Source organism: Abramis brama (assembly GCF_963993115.1).
Source record: "Abramis brama genome assembly, chromosome: 3".
In the NCBI taxonomy this organism is placed as follows: Eukaryota; Metazoa; Chordata; class Actinopteri; order Cypriniformes; family Leuciscidae; genus Abramis; species Abramis brama.
This window is the reverse complement of record NC_139965.1, coordinates 48,462,397-48,488,292: the sequence shown is the minus strand read 5'-3', so window position 1 is coordinate 48,488,292 and position 25,896 is coordinate 48,462,397. Positions and strand designations below refer to the sequence as shown.

Here is a 25,896-nt window from a genome sequence, read left to right as displayed (position 1 = left end):
TAAAAACTAGTTTGTTAAAACAACTGTTTGCATTTTGCCTTTATTTTTAACTTTACAATGAACAGACTTCTACTATGATCCCAGACTAAGGTTACATTTTAACTTTCTGGATTGTTTTGATGTGCTTTCAATGTTATCAATAGGTTAAATGCTTTGCTTTTATTTCTGAAAAGATTCCTTTTGTCAAAAAGCACATCTCATAAATACAAACTCAATTTGAGTAAAATTTAACACTCCTGAAATGTATAAATTGATTCCCAATAGTGTTACAAATCAATACAGATCAATTCTACAAGAGTTGCATTTTATGTTAAACTTTACATCCTATGTAGTGTTAATATGGCAACAACTCGGTAGTGTTGAAAGAAAAACACTGTTTGGTGTTAAATTTTGACACTACGCACTGGTGTTGGGTAAATTCAACACTAACCAGTGTTGAGTAGTGTTAAATGTTAACTATTTAGAGAGTTGCTGCAACTCTGTCATAGTGTTAAATATTTAACATTTTGAAAAGTGTAGTTTTAACTCGATCTAGTGTGGACCAATATAGACACTTTTAAAGTGTTGAATTTAACTCTATAGGTGTTGAATTAGCACTGCTGATTTTGCTGTGTACCCTCTTGATGGAAGCCAATGCAAGCAGGAGAACTGTCTTTAACGACAGAATTTTTAACTCGACTGACTGCAGAGGCTCAAATGGAGGTCTCTGAAGTGCGGTCAGCACCAGAGATAAGTCCCAAGAGGGTATGGAGGGGTCTCGTCGCTCCCCTAAGGAACCTGACGACCAGGTAGTGCCTTCCCACGGATTTCCCATCCACTGCATCGTGATATGTGGCAATAGAGGCAACAAACACTTTGAGGGTGGAGGGAGACAGCCTTCGCTCCAACCCCTCTTGCAGGAAAGAAAGCACGGTCCCGATCGAGCACCTTCGGGGGTCTTCTCTGTGAGAAGAACACCAATCAACGATCACCAATCACCTCAATGCGTAAGCATGCCTCATAGAGGGTGCCTATGTCTATGACTGATTGTGGTAGATCAACTAGAACCTCCGCGTCCCGTCCAGGGACCACACATGAAGTTTCCAGAGGTCTGGTTGCGGGTGCCATATGGTGCCGCGTCCCTGAGAGAGAAGGTCCTCCCTCAGAGGAATGGGCCACGGAGGGGCTGACGAGAGGAGCACAAGTTCGGGGAACCAGCTGTGTTGGCACACAGCTGGCCCCGGGGCCTTCGCAAATATGCGTTTCCCCCAGTGAGCCTTCTTGCACAGACATTGTGCAAGGTCAGGAAGGAAGAGGAGAAGGTCTTGCTAGTTGCCCCTTATTGGCCCAACCGGACCTGGTTCCCCGAACTTGTGCTCCTCTCGTCAGCCCCTCCGTGGCCCATTCCTCTGAGGGAGGACCTTCTCTCTCAGGGACGCGGCACCATATGGCACCCGCAACCAGACCTCTGGAAACTTCATGTGTGGTCCCTGCATCTGTGCCGAGAGTGCCCCCGGTCAGGTAATAAAACAACTGGCAATGGTACGAGTCCGGAGTCCGAGTCCAATGAGTTTGCCTAACAGATCGATCTGTGCGGCTCGGAAGTGGTCCCAGATCAGCTGAACCACCTGAGGATGAAGTCGCCACTCTCCGGGGGCCACATGCTGTCGTGAGAGCTCGGCGGCGGCACGATTGAGCAGGCTGGGGATATGAGTGGCACGAAGCGACCTCAGATGCTTTGACTCCATAAAAGGAGGTGGCGGGCGACTTGTGACATGCGACGGGAGCGTAGACCACCTTGATGGTTGATGTACGCAACGGTCGCAGTGTTGTCCGTACGGACCAGTACATGCTTGTAGCATTGCAGCAGCATTTTGAGGCGTCTCAAAGCAAGGTGTACTGCCAACAACTCGAGGCAATTGATGTGCCAATGCAGATGGGGGTCTGTCCAGAACCCCGCTACTGCATGCCCGTTTTACGTGGTGCCCCAGTCGGTATTGGAGGCATCTGTGAAGACCACAGCGTGCCTGGACACTTGTTCTAGGGGCACTCCGGCCCAGAGAAACGAAGGGTCTAACCACGGGCTGAAGGATCGGCAGCAGGCTCGAGTGATTGTCACCCATAGCGTGCCGTTCTGCCACGCCCACCTCGCCCACCCAAGTTTCAGTGGGACCACCGTCCTGCTCTTGAACGTGTTCAGGCAGTTCAGCACTGACTGGACACGTTCCTCTGTGAGGCGTGCCGTCTGTTTGACCGAGTCCAGCTCCATACCGAGAAAAAAGATCCTCTGCCCGGAGGTACAATGAAGTAGGGTCTGTAGAAGCCGTACTTCATTTCGGCTAGGGGAACCGGCTCTATCGCATCCTTCACCAGTAGGACTGCGATTTCCGCACGCATGACAGGGGTTCTTTCACCCTTCGCTCGTCCTCTTGGAACCCAGGAATAGAGGAATTTGTTCTTCTGACAATTTGGAAACCACTGGAATCTGGGGAGCCTGCGGTGGAACAGAAACCATCTTAAGAACTCCCCCCGTCCCTGGGTGGCCTATATCAGGGATGCTTAGTCTCGCTCTTGCCACCTGGTTTGGCAGCGTCTGATACAGGCTGGGCGGCCTGCCTACGGCTAGCTCTCCGCCGAAGCCTGAGTGAAGGCTGCTGCGGTGGCCCAGCGGGAACGTGAGCGGTCGGACCTCCTCCATCTGCGCCTGAGCAGCAGAGAACTGTTGTGCGCAGTTCTCCGCCGCGTCACCGAACAACCCAACCTGGGAAATTGGGGAGTCCAGGAACCGAACCTTGTCCGCATCCGCCATCTCAACCAGGCTGAGCCAACTATGGCGTTACTGAACCACCAGGGTGAACGTCGCTAGACCGATCGCGCAGGCCGCAACGCTTGTGCTCCGGAAAGCCAGTTGCAGTGCAGAGCTCACTCATGAGCGCAAGGTCTAGACTACCCTTGTGCATGTCCATGAGTGTTTTGGCCTGATAGACCTGTAACAACGCCATGGCATGCAGAGAGGAGCTCTATAAGCTCCGTCTGTAAGAACAGACAAAAACTCACAGGCCCGCGAGGGGAAACGAGGCTCCCCCGACCCAGATGCAGCGGCCGCCGGACACAGGTGTGCCGCGACAGACAGGGGACAACGCAGCTGAGTCATCATCTCCAGAGCCCAGCTAACCCTCTGATGTTATCGGCATCCTATTGAAGGAACCTCTGGCCCATCCATTACAGACAGGCCATCGGTGTGATGGAATCGTGAGGAGTCCACGGGGAATGGTTACCGGGCAGAAATCACCCAACTCACACAGCACCTGAGGGTGGGGTGTGGAAATGGGGACTCCACCTTCGCGGACGAAGGCGAGTCTTGATCTCAACACCGAGACAGTCATGTTCCCGCAATGAGAACACAAACTATCCACAAAAGCTACTTCAGCGTGCTTTGAGCCCAAACACGTGATGCAACAATTGTGACCATCACAGGGGGACAGGGAACGGCCGCATCCAGAAACGTACGAGCGGAATGACATCTTGAAAAATAAACATATTCAGGAAATAAACGCTCTCACCAGTGCCGGAGCACACAGCCTGTACAAGTGAAGCACTCATACTCTTCGCCCTCAACCGGCTGACAGACAAGCAAACACAAATATAAATTTGCTTTGCTGTTAAAACAGCAGTTGAGAGCTTAGAAAGCTTGTGACCACCGTTGTCACGTGCTGTAAAACCACTAGCACCGGGAGAGACTTCCTGAAGAAGCACCAACACACTCGCTCGTTGTAATACAACACACTCTTCAGAGACATCGGCATGAAGACCGATTGGCTCCGAAGCAAAAGACAAGTGGTGTGTGCATCCGTTTCCGTTTTTATACCCGCACTGCGGGGCAGAGCGTGATGTGCAAATCTCACACGCCAATGTACATTGGCTCGTTTTTACAATACTCGAAGATGACAGGCTCCCTAGCGTGATCCCAATCAGTCGACACGTCGACTACGTCGAACGTGGCCGTCTGAAAGGGAACTGAAGACTCATCTCTTCCGTGAGCACTTAACCTCATAAAAAAAAAAAAAAAAAAAAAATAATAATAATAATATATATATATATATATATATATATATATATTTACTTTTCCTTTAATCCGCCCTTTTCTGGCTTTTACTACTCTGAGCAATGCCTGAACTTTGTACTTTGATCACTTCTTGCGTTGTATTTGCCTCCTTCACAAAGACTCTTTTAATTTAGTCCTAATTTGTAAGTTGCTTTGGACAAAAGTGTCTGCTAAATGACTAAATGTGATGGGTAGGTTTAGGGATAGAAAATACAATTTACAGTATAAAAAACATTACGCTTATGGTGAGTCCCAACAAAGAAAGCGAAACCATGTGTGTGTGTGTGTGTGTGTGTGTGTGTGTGTGTGTGTGCGTGTGTGTGTGTGTGTGTGTGTGCATGTGTGATAAACATACTCTCAATAGTTTATTTCATTTGGACACTTTGTAGTATACATTGACTCCCAAAAGTATTTAGACACTCAAGTGAAACTTAACCCTCTGGGGACCAAGCTGTTTTTGGGGTCCTTGAGATGTTCTGACATGCCTTGACATTTGTGCTTTTTTCAGTTATTTATAAACATGTTAATGGCAAAGGTGTAAATTCACTCTATATAGCACAAACAGGGCTACCATAATATGCGAGCAACGTGTATGTAGATGTTTGTATTTTTAAGAGAATAATGTTTATGCGTGGTTATTGGAAAAAATTAAAATGAAAGTTGCTGAATTAAGACCACAAAACACATATTAAATATGTGTCCACAAGACTTTTGACTAATGGATGTTGTCCCTTTGAGTTCTAGCTTCAAAATGATGTAAAAATAGTCTTGCTTTATCGTTCACAAAAAAAAAATACATTGATTTAAATGGTGTAAAACAGGTTTTGCTTGGAAAGCCAATATGCGAGGGGGAGGAGTAGTTTACACCTTAGATTACAATGTCCCACCCACTCTGCATAATGAGCCATTCATTCAGGTGTGACACTGACTGAGCCACAATGCAAGGACAAAAGATGTATTTAGAAGAAGACTTATATTGACCATTTAAGATTTCGCTTACATCTCTCTTGTAAATATGTTTTGCTATTTTATTAAAAATGTTACAATTACAACAATAATTACAATTTCAACAATATTTCAAGTGTACTCTTTCTTTGTAAAAAAAAAAAGAAAAAAAGATTATAGGCCTACATTTTATCATATGTATTCATTAGTTTGAATATAGCCAACATTGGAACATCTAACATCTTAGTCTATGAATTTATTTTTGACAAAAATAGTATTTTTTTTGCAGTTTAATACGTTGCTTATACAAATACATTTTATTTCGACATATTCCAGTCGATTTTTACTCATCTCAGTAGGCTATAGCAAAGCAGTTTATTCTTTCACACACAGACGCGCGATTCATATTTAGGCTAAACAGTCTTTACAAATATGTCCCCTTCATTCATCTCACAGAAAGGCGAGTCATATTATAGAAATGCGATTCATCTTTTTGCGGTTTACATAGGCCTACACTAACGTTATTCCATAACGTTATTCCACACGTGAGAAAAGAAAACAGCCTACCTCACTCCTCAGCGGAATCTGCTCCTCATTTCAGGAGATATTGCTCCTCATCAGCACTGTTCTGAGGAATCTTTTCTCCATAAGGTAGGCTATAATGTCTCACTCGCGAGGAGTCGCGACGCGCTTTGTTTACAGCTGATGTGGGCGTTTCACAGCTCTGAAATAGTTCTCAGAATTTGCGTTTGAATAGCACGCGCTCTCCGGGGAGTGGTCACAATTACTGTGAATTAGCTAGTAATGAGCTCGACAGGAGTCGCTCTCTTTTTATACAGATTACAGAAGCTGAGAATATTTGTTTTTTATATAAATTACTTCATTTAAAAGATGCGATCTCAAGCTTTATGCCCGTGGGTCTGTTTGCCTGTTTGACTGAATTTTCGCGGCGTTATAGATAATTTTCGAACGCGTTTCAAATGGGAGTTTACTGACAGAGAGAAGGCAGAAATCGCATCATGTTAATTTTTCTTTATTTGTCAAAAAGCAAAAGACTTTATTTTTATTGTGAGTATACAGAAAAAAATAGAAACTGAACAGGATCGATTGATGTATTACACGAAAATGAAAGATCAAAATTAACAGAGCATTTAGTGTTTATTTTCATTGCTAAAAAAAAAAACCAAGCAAAACGCGCGGGCGCGTTTGTGGTCCCCAGAGGGTGTCTATCAGCTAGAATTCTGACCCTCAAAGACCTGTTAGTCTGCCTTTAAAATGTCCACCTCCACTCCATTTATTATCCTAAATTAGATGCACCTGTTTGAGGTCGTTAGCTGCATAAAGACACCTGTCCACCCCATACAATCAGTAAGAATCCAACTACTAACATGGCCAAGACCAAAGAGCTGTCCAAAGACACTAGAGACAAAATTGTACACCTCCACAAGGCTGGAAAGGGCTACGGGGAAATTGCCAAGCAGCATGGTGAAAAAAGGTCCACTGTTGGAGCAATCATTAGAAAATGGAAGAAGCTAAACATGACTGTCAATCTCCCTCGGACTGGGGCTCCATGCAAGATCTCACCTTGTGGGGTCTCAATGATCCTAAGAAAGGTGAGAAATCAGCCCAGAACTACACGGGAGGAGCTGGTCAATGACCTGAAAAGAGCTGGGACCACCGTTTCCAAGGTTACTGTTGGTAATACACTAAGACGTCATGGTTTGAAATCATGCATGGCACGGAAGGTTCCCCTGCTTAAACCAGCACATGTCAAGGACCGTCTTAAGTTTGCCAATGACCATTTGGATGATCCAGAGGAGTCATGGGAGAAAATCATGTGGTCAGATGAGACCAAAATAGAACTTTTTGGTCATAATTCCACTAAACGTGTTTGGAGGAAGAAGAATGATGAGTATCATCCCAAGAACACCATCCCTACTGTGAAGCATGGGGGTGGTAGCATCATGCTTTGGGGGTGTTTTTCTGCACATGGGACAGGGCGACTGCACTGTATTAAGGAGAGGATGACCGGGGCCATGTATTGCGAGATTTTGGGGAACAACCTCTTTCCCTCAGTTATAGCATTGAAGATGGGTCGAGGCTGGGTCTTTCAACATGACAATGACCCGAAGCACACAGCCAGGATAACCAAGGAGTGGCCCTGTAAGAAGCATATCAAGGTTCTGGCGTGGCCTAGCCAGTCTCCAGACCTAAACCCAATAGAGAATCTTTGGAGGGAGCTCAAACTCTGTGTTTCTCAGCGACAGCCCAGAAACCTGACTGATCTAGAGAAGATCTGTGTGGAGGAGTGGGCCAAAATCCCTCCTGCAGTGTGTGCAAACCTGGTGAAAAACTACAGGAAACGTTTGACCTCTGTAATTGCAAACAAAGGCTACTGTACCAAATATTAACCCCCTGAGGTTGGCGGTATCGCTGGCGATACCAGCTCGCTTTTAATTATCAGTGTAAAAGAAACTCATAAATACTCTGTTGACTTTGATTGTTCATAGGAGTTTCGTACATCAATCGATTCTGTTAAATGTGTATTATTTTTGTGTATACTCACAATAAAAACAAAGTGTGGTGCTTTTCGCCAAATAAAGAAAAATAAACACGAAGCGAGTTCTGCCTTCTCTCTGCCAGTTAAGTCCATTCTGAAACGCGTCCGAAAATGAACTGTAACTCAGCGAATACTTCTCACACAGACACGTGAGATATGTCTTTATGAAGCTTGGAATCTCTTCTTTTAAATGAAGTAATTTATATAAAAAACAAATGTTTTCAACTCATGTAATCCGTTTGAAAGCAAGGAGAGGTACCGTTTTTCCTTCTGCCTCATTATCTCTATAATAAGCTGCGGCCGCCCCGCCCCCGGCGCTATTCACATGGTAAATAGTTTAGGTGATCTAGTATGCATCGCATACACCCCCCGATCAATGCCATAAAAACACAGTTTCTTCATCAGACTTACTGATAGTTCATCGCGTTTTGAGTATGGCACGCTTCCCCGGTAAAGACGCCCTTCAGATGATTCTGGACAGCGAGGAAGAATGCACCTTTTCCTCAGAGGAAGATTGTAACTCAGACGACGAACGGCAGCATTTTGAAGAGCGAATTGATCCCGCCGAGGACACAATTTCGGAGTAAGTTTTACTTAAAAGTCTTTTGTCCTTTATTTTTCGTGTTCGCATTTATGAGGAAAAAACAATATTACGTGACAGTTCTCCATTATGGACACGAGCGCTCTGAAAGCAGCACTAAAAGACTTTCAAACTTTCACAGAGACCTCAAAACAGAAAGTACAAATCCTTTCTTTAAAACGAATTTCGTTTTGTATTAATTGTATCTTAATTTTTCATTCATTTCATTAACAAATTTCCGGGATTTAATACATAAAAAGTAAATATAGGCTAGCAATCACAACATAAGGTGCTTGAACTGGAGATCATCATTAACCAGACCGTAGCCTACTCGCCTCACATGTCTAAAAAATGTGAAATATATTTACAGAAAGCTGGTTCTAAACAAAACCATCCAAAACAAAAAACTATGTAGCCTAATAAATGTGCATTTCTCCGGTGCGTTCACTAGCCTACTGCGAAGATCGCGAGTCAATAGCCTATTGTCAACTTCATCTTTGCCAGAAGTTAATAAACAATTAAAATGTCTTATTGCAATTGCAATATTTTACATATTCATAATCATTACTTTTGGTGGATCTTTGAGGCAGCTTTTTAGGTTTATGGCGTTTTGGAAAAGAGCTCTTCATGTACAAACACCGTTTCACCAAGGCACAGCGGCCCTTCAGCACATCAGGTGTGAACTACTAAATATGCATGATCGTTTACGCCCCATCCGCATATTGGCTTTCCAAACTAAAAGTGTTTCACAAAACTTAAATCAATGTATCGTTTTATGTGAATGATTAGGCAGGATGATTTTCACATCATTTTGAAGAAATAACTCTAGGCGACTACATCCATTAGTCAAAAGTCTTATTGACACATATTTACTATGTGTTTTGTGGCCTTATTTCAGAAACTTTAGTTTTTAGTTTTTTCAATAACCATGCATAAACATTATTCTCTCAAAAATGAAAACATGTACATACACGTGGCTCACATATTATGGTAGCCCTGTTTGTGCTATATAGAGTGAATTTACACCTTTGCCATTAATATGTTTATAAGCAACTGAAAAAAGCACAAATGTCAGGGCATGTCAGAACATCTCAAGGGCCCCAAAAACAGCCCAGACCCCAGAGGGTTAACATTGATTTTCTCAGGTGTTCAAATACTTATTTGCAGCTGTATCATACAAATAAATAGTTAAAAAATCATACATTGTGATTTCTGGATTTTTTTTTTTTAGATTATGTCTCTCACAGTGGACATGCACATACGATGACAATTTCAGACCCCTCCATGATTTCTAAGTGGGAGAACTTGCAAAATAGCAGGGTGCTCAAATACTTATTTTCCTCACTGTATATAAAGAATGTGAAGACATCCTCAATCAAGTTAACAGTTATTGTTATAGGAATGGTTAACCTCGCCTGTTTGGCTTTGTTGTTCTGTTTTTTTTTTTTTTCTCTCGTTTTAATTGGGGGGTCAGTACATATATTTAGAGGTATGTATGCATATGTTCATTGGTATTTAAGAATATGCATGTATAAGAATACAGCTGTGCACGCTATGTAGCATTTATTGGATATGTATATATGCAGAATTTCTTTTCCTCCCTTCTGTTAATATTGTTTTTTACTTTCATTGTTAATCTTGTAAATCTAAATAATTAAAAAGAATTAAGAGTAAAGAAGATTTAAAAAAAGAAGAAAAGATATCTATGCCTGAATTTCATCCCCATTAGATGCAGATGTGCTCAAATGATTTCTCAGAGCTAACTTCAAATTTCTGAGCCAAACTTAAATTATTTTTAACCTGCTGGTCTCAAGATTTATTATGAACAATATACACCGATCAGGCATAACATTATGACCACCTTCCTAAAATTTTGTTGGTCCCCCTTTTGCTGCCAAAACAGCCCTGACCCGTCTAGGCATGGACTCCACTAGATTCCTGAAGGTGATCTGTGCTATCTGGCACTGAGATGTTCGCAGTAGATCCTTTAAGTCCTGTAAGTTGCGAGGTGTGGCCTCCATGGAACGGACTTGTTTGTTCAGCACATCCCACAGATGTTCGATTGGATTAAGATCTGGGAAATTTGGAGGCCAAGTCAACACATCAAACTCATTGTTGTGCTCCTCAAACCATTCCTGAACCATTTTTGCTTTGTGGCAGGGCGCATTATCCTGCTGAAAGAGGCCACAGCCACCAGGGAATATCGTTTCCATGAAAGGGTGTACATGGTCTGCAACAATGCTTAGGTAGGTGGTACGTGTCAAAGTAACATCCACATGGATGGCAGGACCAAAGGTTTCCCAGCAGAACATTGCCCAAAGCATCACACTGCATTCGCTGTGTATTCTGACACCTTTCTATCAGAACCAGCATTAATTTGAGCTACAGTAGATCGTCTCTTGGATCGGACCACACGGACCACCCTTCGCTCCCCACGTGCATCAATGAGACTTGGCCGCCCATGACCCTGTCGCCGGTTCGCCACTGTTCCTTCCTTGGACCTCTTTTTATAGGTACTGACCACTGCAGAGCTGGAACACCCCACAAGAGCTGCAGTTTTGTAGATGCTCTGACCCAGTCGTCTAGCCATCACAATTGTCAAACTCGCTCTCCCATTTTTCCTGCTTCTAACACATCAACTTTGAGGACAAAATGTTCACTTGCTGCCTAATATATCCCACCCAACAGGTGCCGTGATGAAGAGATAATCAGTGTTATTCACTTCACCTGTCAGTGGTTATGTTATACCTGGTCCTAACTATTCCTTCAAATTTTTGAAGCCTAACAAATTGTATTTTGTAAAATACTTTGGCTGAATTGTTCTTGTGCTGTTTATCTTTAAAATAAATGCCACTTGACTTAATTTCCACAATGTAATACATACACACTTGCACATTTTAAGTGTGATTTGCACATTAAAATCATTTTTGAGGCTGCTGTATGTACATTATAACAAGATAATCACATATGCATCACATATCAGACTATTCATTTTGTTTGTTCCATTCTGTGGTGGAAACATTTTAGATTTTTTTTGTTTGAACACTTGACTCGTTTGTAATGCTATGGCTTATTTCATAGCATGCATTTTATGTATAGTAAATAAACACAATAAAATTATATGTACATACTTTTTGGATTATTTTAAACAACATGATCCAAAAAGAAATCTAGAGCTAATAAGTCACAGAAACGCTTCAGTGTGCTAACTGAAATGAAAAAGACTGAAACTGAAACTAACATAAAATAAAACAAAGTGTACTGTAAGTTGAAGTAATAAAATAACAAAAATTAAAAAATTCTAAATATTAAATATTTATAAATGCTTTAAAAGTGTATAAATAATACTGAATAACACTGTGATTGACATGTTTATGGTGAGTGCTGAATTATTAACACACTCTGTATATGCTAACAATAAAGCATCATGACTTTTTTTTTTTTGCTATAATGATGTGCATGGATACAAAATATAAACAACACTGCATTTCTCTATATTTGATGCTTGAGGTGAACTAAAACAGATGGTTATTTTAATTCTGATCAGGTCTAATGTTGCCATAGGTGTTGAATCATTGTGTTCATCCATCATTTATGAAATTATGCCTGTAACAGCAGGTTTGAACATGAAACAGCATCGGGGAGCATCAAACTGACTCTCAACCCTCTGAAATGACTCTATATCTTTAAGTTTAATCCAGTGTCATTCCCACATTTACCGAAACAACGCTCGAATACACAAAATTATGTTCTCACTCCCAAGACAAGAAGCATTAATCTTGATTATAAAGCTAAGTGAAATGATGCTTTATTACAAGTTTTAGCAGATTTCTTCTCATTTGTGTGTCAGACGTGAATGAGTGTGTTTGTGTTAAGGTTAGGTTAGTTGGTGGACTTACACTTGCTGCCACCCGCAGTTTCATGCAGGTTCCATCTGGATCCCTGAACCAAAGACGCTCGACACGCTCCGAGCCAGACCACACCTGCAGACAAATAGACAGAGAGGTTGAGAATAGACACATATCCATCTATCAGATCTAGAAGCTCTTCGTTTCATCTCTACAGTTATTTATCTGTCGATTTCTCCATTCTTTCCATCATCATCCATTCAATTCAAATGCACATTGAAACACATACAGTATACAACAAGGGTTGGCAACAAGCAATAATAAATTTAATAAACCGCGCCCGCAGCCAGATTATTTTGATAGTGGCTGGTTCTGAAATGGATCTGTCATGACAGCAACAGTTACTCACAATCACATCGTCTTTAGTGATTTTGTATGAGAACGTTTTTGCAGCAATGGTTTATTTTGAGATGAATTGAGAGCTTTTAATTTGAAAAGTTCTGAAAGACATTCAGAAGAGTCTGTGGATTGCTTCGTTGCAGATAAGACACACCGGCTTTGCATTCACAAAACTAGATAGGATGAACGCATAGTTGTCTTTCCATTCTTCTTTGTATGCCCTATTTCCGCTGTCAACTTTCCTCTTTAGACTCTTTGATAGTGCTATTTTCTCTCACCAGCTAGCTTAAATGTTAACATCACTCTGCACATGACGTAATAGCGTACCTCCAGCATGCAAACAATAAAAAAATGCAGTTTAGTATGAGAGGATGCCAAGGAATAATTGTAAAAGTGTAAAAGTAGGCTACGTCAAATAATTATTACAATAAGTTAGACTCCATTGTGTAACAAGCAAATTCAAATGATACACATTTATTATTCACAATATGGAAAGAGGGAATAAAACATAGTTTGTTAGGAACATGACTCAAACATGCCATTAATGGGCTTATTCAAGTCCTCTTTTATTTTTTTTGCTATTTTCATCTATTCCGCATCTCCCACATGTACAGTGAGAAAAATAAGTATTTGAACACCCTGCTATTTTGCAAGTTCTCCCACTTGGAAATCATGGAGGGGTTTGAAATTGTCATCGTAGGTGCATGTCCACTGTGAGAGACATAATCTAAAAAAAGTTTTGAAAAAAAAAAGAAGTAGTTTTCAAAATCCAGAAATCACAATGTATGATTTTTTAACTATTTATTTGTATGATACAGCTGCAAATAAGTATTTGAACACCTGAGAAAATCAATGTTAATATTTGGTACAGTAGCCTTTGTTTGCAATTACAGAGGTCAAACGTTTCCTGTAGTTTTTCACCAGGTTTGCACACACTGCAGGAGGGATTTTGGCCCACTCCTCCACACAGATCTTCTCTAGATCAGTCAGGTTTCTGGGCTGTCGCTGAGAAACACGGAGTTTGAGCTCCCTCCAAAGATTCTCTATTGGGTTTAGGTCTGGAGACTGGCTAGGCCACGCCAGAACCTTGATATGCTTCTTACAGAGCCACTCCTTGGTTATCCTGGCTGTGTGCTTCGGGTCATTGTCATGTTGGAAGACCCAGCCTCGACCCATCTTCAATGCTCTAACTGAGGGAAGGAGGTTGTTCCCCAAAATCTCGCAATACATGGCCCCGGTCATCCTCTCCTTAATACAGTGCAGTCGCCCTGTCCCATGTGCAGAAAAACACCCCCAAAGCATGATGCTACCACCCCCATGCTTCACAGTAGGGATGGTGTTCTTGGGATGGTACTCATCATTCTTCTTCCTCCAAACACGTTTAGTGGAATTATGACCAAAAAGTTCTATTTTGGTCTCATCTGACCACATGACTTTCTCCCATGACTCCTCTGGATCATCCAAATGGTCATTGGCAAACTTAAGACGGGCCTTGACATGTGCTGGTTTAAGCAGGGGAACCTTCCGTGCCATGCATGATTTCAAACCATGACGTCTTAGTGTATTACCAACAGTAACCTTGGAAACAGTGGTCCCAGCTCTTTTCAGGTCATTGACCAGCTCCTCCCGTGTAGTTCTGGGCTGATTTCTCACCTTTCTTAGGATCATTGAGACCCCACGAGGTGAGATCTTGCATGGAGCCCCAGTCCGAGGGAGATTGACAGTCATGTTTAGCTTCTTCCATTTTCTAATGATTGCTCCAACAGTGGACCTTTTTTCACCAAGCTGCTTGGCAATTTCCCCGTAGCCCTTTCCAGCCTTGTGGAGGTGTACAATTTTGTCTCTAGTGTCTTTGGACAGCTCTTTGGTCTTGGCCATGTTAGTAGTTGGATTCTTACTGATTGTATGGGGTGGACAGGTGTCTTTATGCAGCTAACGACCTCAAACAGGTGCATCTAATTTAGGATAATAAATGGAGTGGAGGTGGACATTTTAAAGGCAGACTAACAGGTCTTTGAGGGTCAGAATTCTAGCTGATAGACAGGTGTTCAAATACTTATTTGCAGCTGTATCATACAAATAAATAGTTAAAAAATCATATATTGTGATTTATGGTTTTTTTTTTTTTGATTATGTCTCTCACAGTGGACATGCACCTACGATGACAATTTCAGACCCCTCCATGATTTCCAAGTGGGAGAACTTGCAAAATAGCAGGGTGTTCAAATACTTATTTTCCTCACTGTATGTTTTAGCAAGGTGGTCTGTGTTGCAAGTTGGTGAATGAAGATACTTGCCAGGTTACGTGTCACTACTGCTTTATTAATTTATCCAGAGTAAAACCTGGAAACCTCCACACAAATGTGACTTTTTGTTAATTACTGTCCTACTACAGGATTAGCAGCAGAGTAACAGCTCACTACCAGTTACAAAATACACTGTAACAGTCTGTCACAGGCAATTCTAGTTGCATTTTTCATCAATGTATTAAATGATCCTTTGATTTATCTCTATGATCTGCTGCGACATTCAGATGGGAGGGTCAGAATTTTGCATAAACAACAGCATGGATTCATTTAGCCTTGTATCAATGGCATGTCCATCCTTTTATGACCACAGTGTACCCATCTTCAGATGTCTAATTCCAGCAGGATAAATATGCTCAAATCATCTCAAGCTGGTTTATTGAACAAGGCAATGAGTTCACTATACTCAAATGGCCTCCACCATCACCAGATCTCAATCCAATAGAGGATTCAAATCCAACAAATCTGGGGCAAATGGGGGCGCTAGAAACATGAAGTCGCTTGGGACCGATTCGACAAACGGTTCCTGTCAGAAAATAACTGTCTCTCCCCATGAGTCTTCCGTTTCTTCTAGAGCTCCATGCCCAACAGGAGAAGTCATGGAAGAAACCATGTTCAGCTCGAGTTTATACATTCTAGCATTCGAACTACGTGAATGTGGAGGGATTACGCAAGCGGGGATATGTGAGGATGCCCCCTGTTGAAGAGACGCTGGCGAGCTATCTCTCACAGGGTGAGGCATCTTCACATTTTAAATGACCTAATATAAATCATCTGTTGACTACACTCTAAAAATGTTGGCCTGAGCCTATTGGGTAATTTTTTGGTACTTTTTTGGGGTCGTTTTTGTGCTACCTAGTTGATGGGTTTTGTGGCTGGATCAATGTCAGTTCTCAACACGGCCAAAATTGTTTTAAGTATGTTTTTATTGTATCTTGTTCTAAACTTGTATCTAAACTTGTTACTGTGCTGTAGATAATTTTATTACACATATAGTAGGGCTGGAATCAAAACCGTAATTCAGAACCTCTAACCGATGTAATTTTCCCATGTCATTTATTTAGTTTTTTAAATCCTGTTAATACTTTCCCTTAAAAACATACTACTACGTGTGTAGTCACGTGACTCCACCCTGTCCAGTCAGCGGCATGGAAGTAACGTGGAGGCAAACTCAAACACGAGTCAACACACATTGCGTGAGCCTCGAAGCGAGATCACTTTCGCTTACATTTAACATTTACATTTAATCATTTAGCAGAAATGAAGATTCAAGCAATTTTACAGCATTCAAGAACAAAAATATGGAAAACATCTCATTTCAGTGCTCGCAAGCTGTTTTCTGTGACATAGAGAGCCGAGCCGCGTCATGTATCTGACAACGCACGAGCCCTGCAGCCAGATCACTTTCTCTTGCGTCTTCACTAAACGTTGTCTGTTTTAAGGCTTGGCAGTTCGAACATTCAAGCGATTTTAGACCATCGGATGTGTATCATTATATTGAACTACTGCGCTGATGCCTTGTGGCACACAAACATTCAAACAAACAGTAGCTTGCACACCACGTAAAGATCACCCGCACAGAGAAACATTCAGGAGCGCAGAAACACATTGTGAACTATCACTAAACTATCACCTGTGATTTATCACTAAAGTAGCTCAGAAACCCAACAGTTATAGCATAGACTTTTCTAATTTTGAAGTAACTACAACCCACAGCTTCACAATTAATAGAGAGATGGTATGACTAATTCACACACGCAATCGCGCTCTCATTAATGCATTCAAATAAATGTACTCTCACTGTGCTAATTTATCTGTATCTGGTTTATAACAAGCAGAAATCTGTAAGAAATGTTACGACACATAGATGAAATAACTGCTGAAAGTAAGCTGTCAATACCACTGGGGGCAGCGCCATGACATGTAGCTGTGCACAAGGCGCTTCAAGTTCGAGTTCCGGTTCAAGGTTTGGGCTTTCTCAAGCCATCGTCAAGGTATGTTTCCATCAATTATTTTAAAATCACAAAGATAAGAAATGCACTCTTTTATTAGGAAAAAATATCCCACCTTTAATAGTTGAACATATATATATATATATATATATATATATATATATATATATATATATATATAGTACAAACCTTGTCAGTAAACTATGAGGTTAAAAAAACAAACAAAATAATCATTCATTAATCGTAATCAAGGTAAAATGTTCAGGTCATATCATCCAGCCCTATACTGTAGTATATGATATTGGAGTTATTTTGACATTTAACCGCATAATACTTGTTTCTGTACATTCAGTTACCTTAAGATGACTGTTATAGTTTACTTTATTGTTATCATTTTCGTTTGTGTAATACTTTACATAGATTAATTTGTTTCCCTCCCCAGTTCATCGACTGGGGGCTGAAGTAGGGTGGAGCTCCCTGGCACGGACTGACATGAGTTGAAGCAATCTTGGGTAGTAAAAAATGAAAGAAGCAGATTATGCTCCTTTTGTATGGATAAGCCCCATCCTAACAGACTACTCGAATGTTGGATCAGGGCTTGACAAATGGAATGATTTGATTACAATAAGAACAGTGACCCATTATCTGTTGTGTTTAGGTCTGGATATTATATATAGAGTTGCTGCCAGCAATTTCATATTTCAACTTGCCTGAGAAATAAATAAAATAGGCTGATGGATGTGGTGTTTTCGACTTAGCTGAGGCTATGTCTATAGTAGAGGCCTACACGGAGCACCCGAGACCCGAGGACCCGGGACCCGTACGGGTTTGGGTCTATATTTTAAATGGTCAGCCGGGTCCGGGTCGGGTCTCAATCTATTACTTCGGGTCCCGGGTCTGTTTAACATTGTGTGTAATATAACCGAGTCGATCGGACTCTGAGAACACCCGGCCGTGATCAGAGTCAGTCGGCACTGCTTTTGTGTTTTTTTGTAACTTGCAACTTGTAAAATTAGGATACAAAAAGTGTGAGCCAGGAAATAAGGTTTAAAAAAACACAAATTGCGCTAAAAAGCTCTTCAGGTTGCTCCAGGCAGCTAATGCAAATGTGCAGTCTCAAGCACGTCATGTTTCTATGACAACCAGAGCGGGACTTATTCCGCCAAGCCGCACTTTACACTTCTCCAAACACTTCCTTACTACTCTCCCATTTTTATAATAATATGAATGAACCGTCTTGTTTAATCTTAAAGTTTTGGTGGTCAGACTCGGTGCAGAAAGCACAGAGATGATAGCAAATAAATAATGCTAACGTCAGCGGCCATGGCACTGAACGAAATGCAAATCTGCAAAGTCACATTTGTCATCCATCACCGTGACATCAAGTGGACTTTTGAAGCTGAAATAATGAGTGGATTAAGCTTGGAATAACGAGAGGAATAACATGGATAGAACTGTCTTGTCGAGGATTGTAGTGCATCACAGTCTGTCAGGTAACTTACAAGGAAGGGAGACGACGGCTAATGTTACTAAAATTAGGTTTTATTTTATTTTTAATATTTTATTAATTTAAGTTTTATTTTTCGCAACTTGTGTGGAATATGTGACAATCGTTTATAGCATTTCTCAGATCTACATGGGTCCGAGTCCAGCTTTTGAAATAATAGACGGGTCCGGGTCGGTTCGGTGTAGCACATTACGGGTCTCTTCGGGTTCGGGCAAGAATTTTGGACCCGTGTCTGGTAGCTGAGCACGGAAGAATGGAGCTGAAGGGTTCTATTAACACCTGTAGCACTGAGCTAGTTGAGAACAGCAGCGCAATGTCACAGGAGGTGCCCGCTTGGTTGCTGATGCATAGGGTGCTCTGGGTTGGGGCCCGTTGAGCCCTTCAATGCCTACGACAGGATCATACTTGTGTAACAACTTTTTTAGCACACAGGCAGGCATTGGTCAGCATGGCGTAGTGGGTATTAACGTCTCCATAGTGTCAGCATCTGATGTAAAATAGAGTTCTCTCGAAAGGGAAAGTCATAGGGTTACATATCGTCGCTGTCTGGCGGAATCCTCGTATCTCCAAAACCATTATTTTTCAGGAAATTTAAAAAACTGCATATTTTTTTAATTATTAAACATTGTATCGTTAAAGTTGGTATTATAACTTATATTGCTATCATATACTGTTGTATACCAACATTAACACAACATTTCCCCAAAATCATGTTTAATCGGAGATACGAGATTTATGACTTGGGAGCAGGGAGATACGAGGTTACGCTGTCATTGATTAGAATGGTACGGACACAGACGTCGCTGCTGCCAGCAGTGTTCATCAAAGTCTGCGGTCACGATGAGCCTTTTGACAAGAGATAAGGCTTTAAGAGCTATTCATATCTAATGATTGTGGTTACACAATCTTCCTAAACTCTATTTTAAAGGTTTAAGAGCTATACTTGAAGCAGAACAAAAAACGATGAGGTAACTAGGCTGTCTAATAGGCGGAAATTTGCCTAATCTGCACGCAAATTTACCGTGGCTCACAGGCTTCCTTCTGCACCAAAGCATTACAGCAATCGATTTTTAACAAAACAAGCCTACTCAAATGTATCTAACCTAACTATTTTCACTCGTTATTGTCTAAAAAAACAGACAGAGTTATGCAATGATAGGCTTACTGGCGCCAGTAACGTTAGACAGACCCTTTTTCTCCCATAAATAAAACCTGCTACTTGGGGTATTTTACATGCACAGTGCCAACTTCGAGTCAGTAAAATAATAATAAAAACAATAATTTAATGCTGGTATCCAAAACATTTATTTCAATTCAAGTATTATATTAGATACATTTTAAAACAATGCACACGTATAATACGCCTAGTAATAATAAGCCTATAATACGTAGACATTTAAAATACATCAATAACTGATATCATAGTTTAACACAGATAAAATCAGAGTTAAGGCTTGCTTTACGTGTTGCTCGACGAGGATTTCTTATCGTTGCGACGTTCAATCCTGAGGAGACAAAATGCCGGATTATGCCGCGTAAGCTCCCGCCGCGGAGTGAAGAAGAGGTGGAGTTACGAGGATTCTCAGACAGTTGAAGTGTCCAATGGAGTTACGAGATTTGCTCTCAAGCTATTTTCAACACTTTAGATTGGTTAAAAATGTGTAAAAATAACAGAACCACGTGGGGACTGACCAATAGCATCGATTTGTGAAAAAATATGAAATTGACCAAATTTGGACATACGAGGTTTCCGCCCGACAGCGACGATATGCAACCTCAGTTCCCTAAGAAGGGAATGAGATGCTGCGTTGCGTTGCCATGCTTTGCGCATACCTACATGTGATCCTTTAGACAAATTGAAACTGATGATGTGTTTGCAGGTGCACTATTTATATGCTCAGGTGCTTCACGTGATGTCATCGCAATGTGTCTGCCTACCACTTACTGCCTATTAGCATATCTGAATTTCATCTCCAGAGGCATCCTCTGTGCTTGATACACAATTAGACGAATGATGGAGTTGTTTTTTCTGTATCAATTCCAGCGCAATTCAAGTCCTCATCCTTTTGAAGTGCATGCAAAGTGGATTGCGGAAAACAGAATCTTCTCAACATATCGAACAGACCAACGAAACTTTTTCAGGCTTCAGCTACCACTACAATGTTTGAGGTTGGGTCAACATAAACGTCATTCGCAGGCAGCTAATAAAGACCATAGGCTAGCATTATGCACATTTGTTACATTGTTATGTAGGTACAGTATGTAACAAGAAGTGATACTGGAATTGCTGATGAAGCAGATTTTATTTGTTGTGCAAATTAATCTTTATAACTTTGCAGATTTTATACATTCACAAACAGCTATTTTCCTGCATGAAAGGTAATATTCGAAAAAGCATAATAGTGGCACTTTAAATGTTACTAATTCTTTCAGAATGTTCAGACAACATTCAAAAATAATGTTCCCATAATGTTTGAAGAATGATCAAATTGAATGTTTATATGACTAATATTAATATTTTTTGCAAAACTGAACATTTTGAACATTCAAATAATAACTTTAAGAATAAATAAGAATAAACTGTGGTAGACTTTTCTTTTTTCGCACCTGACTTAAGTCTACCTGGGTCTCGTCTACAATCGACGTCCCCGAATGTCTACAGTCGACGTTAGTTTCCTGTATCTGGGTCTCGTCTACAATCGACGTCCCCGAACGTCTACAGTTGACGTTGGTTTATCTGGGTCTCGTCTACAATCGATGTCCCCTTTCAATAATATTTATACTCTAGCGCGTCTCCTCATCTACGTCGGCCGAGTCTCCTAACCCTAACTTGCTCCCCTAACTAACTTGCTGTGCAGCATTAACTAGACAGACTCCAGACAATGCCTTTGAATATGCTTTTATGCTGGAGGATCTCAGACAAATTTCAGAGAGAATCCCACCCGCAAAAGGAATACAACAGTTTTTATAGAATAGGAGTATGGCGAAAATGACATGATACATTACATAATTTCCCAACAATTTGATTAGTTCTTCATAGGCAAACCCTTCTGTTATTAGGTAGAAGCAAACTCTGTTTTCTTGATTACTTCATTGTTAATCACAAGTTTTCAAACCAAGACATCTGTCTAGTTTCATTTCCCCTATTTGTTATTTTTACACTCACACACTCAAAGTCACGAGTTTTCAACCAAAGGTTTTGGATGCATTTAAGATTCAAAAGCATATGAATGTTGTTCCTGCAAGACAAATAAATGTTAGTTATGATTAATTAAAAAATCCATCACAAAACTTATTTTTACACCTGTTTCACACATACGCCGTTTGCAGTGCGTATGTGGTGTGTATTTTTTTCCGTCCCCATGTTAACAGGTTAGAGCTTTCACACTGCACGTGGATGCGGTCCGGCGATCCGTTTCATGAGCGGTGCGTATACAGCAGTGCAACGATCGTTTCCGCACCAAGTCTATTTTTGCTGTGCTGCACGTGCTGAATTAAAGTGACAGCGCATTTAATTAAATAAAATGTAGTAATCTCACCACAAATGCATTTAATTAAATACTACTATTTTTCACAGTCATCTTTTTACTTTAAGACCGGGGTAAAGCAAGGAAAACTACAATTTACTTCAACAAGGCGACATAATGAACGACACTCGTTTCATTCGTAGAGGTGGAAAAACAAGTTATTTGTGTCATGCAAGATTTATTGTATAAAGATTTAAATTATGCAAAAGAAAAGGTATGAATCTGTTGTTTTTGTCAATTTTAAGTTTTAAAGGGGTGTTGATTATGATTTCACTTTTTTAACTTTAGTTAGTGTGTAATATTGCTGTTTGAGCATAAACAACATCTGCAAAGTTACAATGCTCAAAGTTCAAAGCAAAGGGAGAAATTTGCTTTTAAAGAAATCGCTTTTTAAGGACTACAACAAACGGCTGGTTGGGACTACACAACATTCATCCCGGGTTAGTGACATCACCAACCCTAAAATGTACATAAACCTCGCCCACGGAACACGATTTATAGATTATCAAGACAGAATATGATAATCAATGACTAGAAGATAACTACACATAAGCTACATAAATTCATCAACTAACCATTCAGAAACGTCCTGTTGCATTCTACATGTTGTCACCTTTTCTTGAGTCTCTCCATCATTGTCTGAATCCGGTTTGAACATAAAAGGCTAAAGGTTTTTGAAATTTTCAGTGCATGTCTGTGTGAGTGCAAGCTGTTGAAGTTCTGCCCTCTGTGCTGGGAGCAGCAGCTCATTTGCATTTAAAGGAACAGGCACAAAACGGTGTGTTTTTGCTCACCCTTAAAAATTGACAATTTTAACATGCTATATAAAAATATCTGTGGGGTATTTTGAGGTAAAACTTCACATACACACTCTGGGGACATCAAAGACTTATTTTACATCTTGTGAAAAGGGCATTATACCACCCCTTTAATTTAAAATTTATGCGATTTTAATATAAGTACATGGTTAAATATTTTACCACTTGCTTGAGCAACTTAATATACAATCTATATAGAAGTTACACATTGAATAATACGTTGTTTAAATTGTGTTTAAACATGAATACGTCTATTAAAAAGTGTATATGTGTACAAAGAGAATCGCAATGCTGACAAAACTTTTTTAAAATAAAAGTTGCTGATAACTTCTGGTTTTGAAATACAAATAGTGAGTAAATGTGTTTGTGGTGCAGCCGCGGATCAGTTACGCACTGCAAACACAGCATATGTGAAAGCACTATAGCGCGTGCTGCTCCTGTACCGCATACGCACTGCAACACGCACCGCATACGCACTGCAAACGGAGTATGTGTGAAATGGGCGTTACAGTTTAAGTATTTAAAGTGTAGTAAATCTCTATTTATTTTGGAGTTGAAAATATTTATTTTCCCCAAGCTATGCCCATGGTACAAAATTTCCAGTTTTAGATGCATTTGGATTTCAGTCTTACCGTTCATGAAACCCTCGTCATCTGAGCTGTCTCCGGCCAGAGGATTGAAAGAATAAAACTCCTCAGAATTTCACCTGGAAGACAAAAACAACAGAAACATGTAACATTTTAGAAGTCATACTATTTGCTCCCCAGTATTTCTGTATGAATTTATATTTCTGTTTATATTGTGCTGACTTTATTATATGCCTTGACATAGCTTTGGACCTGTATGTGTTGTGGTCCAGTGGCAAGTGTTCAGCACTAAATGCTTGTGTAACAGAGTCCAAAAACTTGTTACCTCTTATGATAAATTATCCACTAAGGTAATAGTTGTTAGTCAATTTCCACCACGGAATAAAAAAGGGGGAACAAATTATCAGCGAGTTATCTCTCAGTTCTCATTTTATTTCTCACAGTTCCCAGTTTCTATCTCTATCTAGTTTTGAGTAAACATCTCACTTTTTTTCTCTGCATTCTGAGTTTACATCTCTTTTAAAGAACGCCTAATTTTGTGTACAAAAGGTTCAGTCTTTATCACAAAATGCATATATTATTCAAAAAAATGTTTGGTACATTCCTTTTCGTATTTATATTAATGCACAAGTATTACAGGTATTGCATTCACAAAATTAATATTGCATGCACAAAATGCATTTCATGATCCAGACAGACCCTTTGTCCACAAAATTAGGCAGGTCATATTTATTCATAAAGATACTGAATATAATCAATTTGAATTTTAAAATATGTCCTCAGAAATGTGCGCTGTTTTTGGTGGGTAGGTTATAAGGAGTCAATTACAGCAGTTTCTGACTGTACAAAATTTACATTTTCAGAGACTGCACAAACACATGTATTACACATTTCACACTCACAAAAATCAATTGGTTTGATTTTAATCACTTTAGTAAGATAATCGCTCTTACAGTTCAGCTTGTTAACTGTCAGTGTTCCGGTAACAGCAACATGGTAACACACTTCTTTATGGCCTTTTTTCATCATAAATTAGGCATAATTCGAAAGCTTTAACACTCAATTCAAAATTCTGCTTTTAAATTGGACATTGCATAATGGAAATCGTACTTTAAACCTTTTTAGTGGACTCAACTTTTGCAATATCAACTTTTGCAAAATTGGGAACACAACTTGGTTAGACTAGGCTTTGATTTTTTAGTAAATGTAGAGTCCAAATGTTTTTGACACTATCATTTTTTGAAGTGCAATAATCTGCTGAGTGACTTCTTTAAAAAGAGACCAACTTTAGGTCTGTATTTCAAAGCAATCATTAATTACACACCTTTTTTTTAATTTTTTTTTAGACTTGCTGGTGTGCTGTTGCATAAACTTATTCTGCCAATGAGTTTTCGGCCACTGTTTAAACAGACTGTAATGTCCATCCTTCACAGCTTCATTTTAATTCATATCATATTAAATGTGCTGTCTAGCCTGACTAAGATCCATTTCATATGTAAACGGCAATTTGTGATCAGGGGCTCGTTCTTCGTACGTTGCTTATTACATCCGAGATCAAATGACACATCCAAGATGATATCATCGTGCTAATCATGATCCGGCTAATTGGGTTCTTCGAACACACCTGTTGTTTATGATTAGTATCGCTGGATTGAGTTATCTGAGATAACTGCGCGTTCATGCGCTGGTTTAAAAGGGGATATGTATCGATAGTAGAAACATTGATCAGCAACGCTGCTATTGGCTGTTCAGCGTGGCCAAAGAGCGCGCACAGTTTTTCTCCTCAGCAAAGCAAGAACTAATAGTCGAAGTTTATTCGGAATTTTAATGTTTAATCAAAACGCCAGGGAACACCTCAAAGTCTACAAAAGCCAGGAGAGAGGGCTGGCAAAAAGTAGCAGACAATTTAAATCCGTTAGAAGTGGCCATGTTAGATGTTTTTATCTCTTATTAGCCTTATTTGTATTTTAATAATTGCATAATTACTTTGTTCATTGTAATGTTAGAGTCACCACACTAGAACATGGGAACAAATAAAAGTGAAGAACAAAAAATTCTACATAATGGTAATTTTTAGTTAAATTATAGTCTCTTCTCTTCTATAAAAGGCACTGTTAAATAAACGGTTGTCTGTTTATAAAAGCAACCAAGAAAAAGGCTGAGAAAAAAAGAAAGAAAAGATCTTAGTAGCCTACACTGTAAAATAATTTTTGCTGCATTAAATTAAGGCCTTATAGTCATTTCAACTGTTAAATCTTGAGTAATGATGAATTGCTTTGACTTGTGAAAGTGAAAACTGATAAACTTATGTTAATGTAAAAATATTTTGCCATGAGTTATTGATCACATGTTTCCCAAGTGTAGTTCATTGTAATGACATTGTGTTTTCCTCTTTTGTGCAATTTTACATAATACACCAACACTTGTATCTGTTCCCAAGAAAGTGGCTGAAATATGTGCAGTAAGTGGACATTTTCTAACTTTCCAAAAGAAAGAAAGTATAAGACTCTGTAATGTCCATTTGTTTCCATTGCACTGGACAGTGAATAAACCCTCTCAGATAACTGTCATATGGAGGAACTAGCCTACCTGCAAGTGCATAAATAACTTTACTTAATTTATACTTGTATGCTTTATGGCTGCAATATAAGTTGCAGGATTCCACATCAACAGAAAGGCCTACAGAAGAGTCTGCACAGACAGATGAGACATAGGCCTACAGGTGGGCAGTGTATGGACAACTTTTCCTTTTTATTTGTTGAATGAGGCATGTGTCTAATATC

The 25,896-nt window shown here is 40.1% G+C and overlaps 1 protein-coding gene across 13 annotated transcripts in view; it reads right to left on the bottom strand.

Annotated features, from left to right (window-relative positions):
- LOC311079646 (receptor-type tyrosine-protein phosphatase delta) overlaps nucleotides 1-25,896 on the bottom strand; it is a 687,052-nt gene that overhangs the window by 430,800 nt on the left and 230,356 nt on the right. For all 13 annotated transcript variants that reach the window (XM_084109251.1, XM_084109252.1, XM_084109253.1 and 10 more), the window contains exons 4-5: nucleotides 23,159-23,232; nucleotides 12,069-12,152 (exon numbers count right to left, since the gene is read on the bottom strand). The gene's annotated coding sequence lies outside the window, so the exon portion shown is untranslated. The remainder of the gene's footprint in view (nucleotides 1-12,068; nucleotides 12,153-23,158; nucleotides 23,233-25,896) is intronic.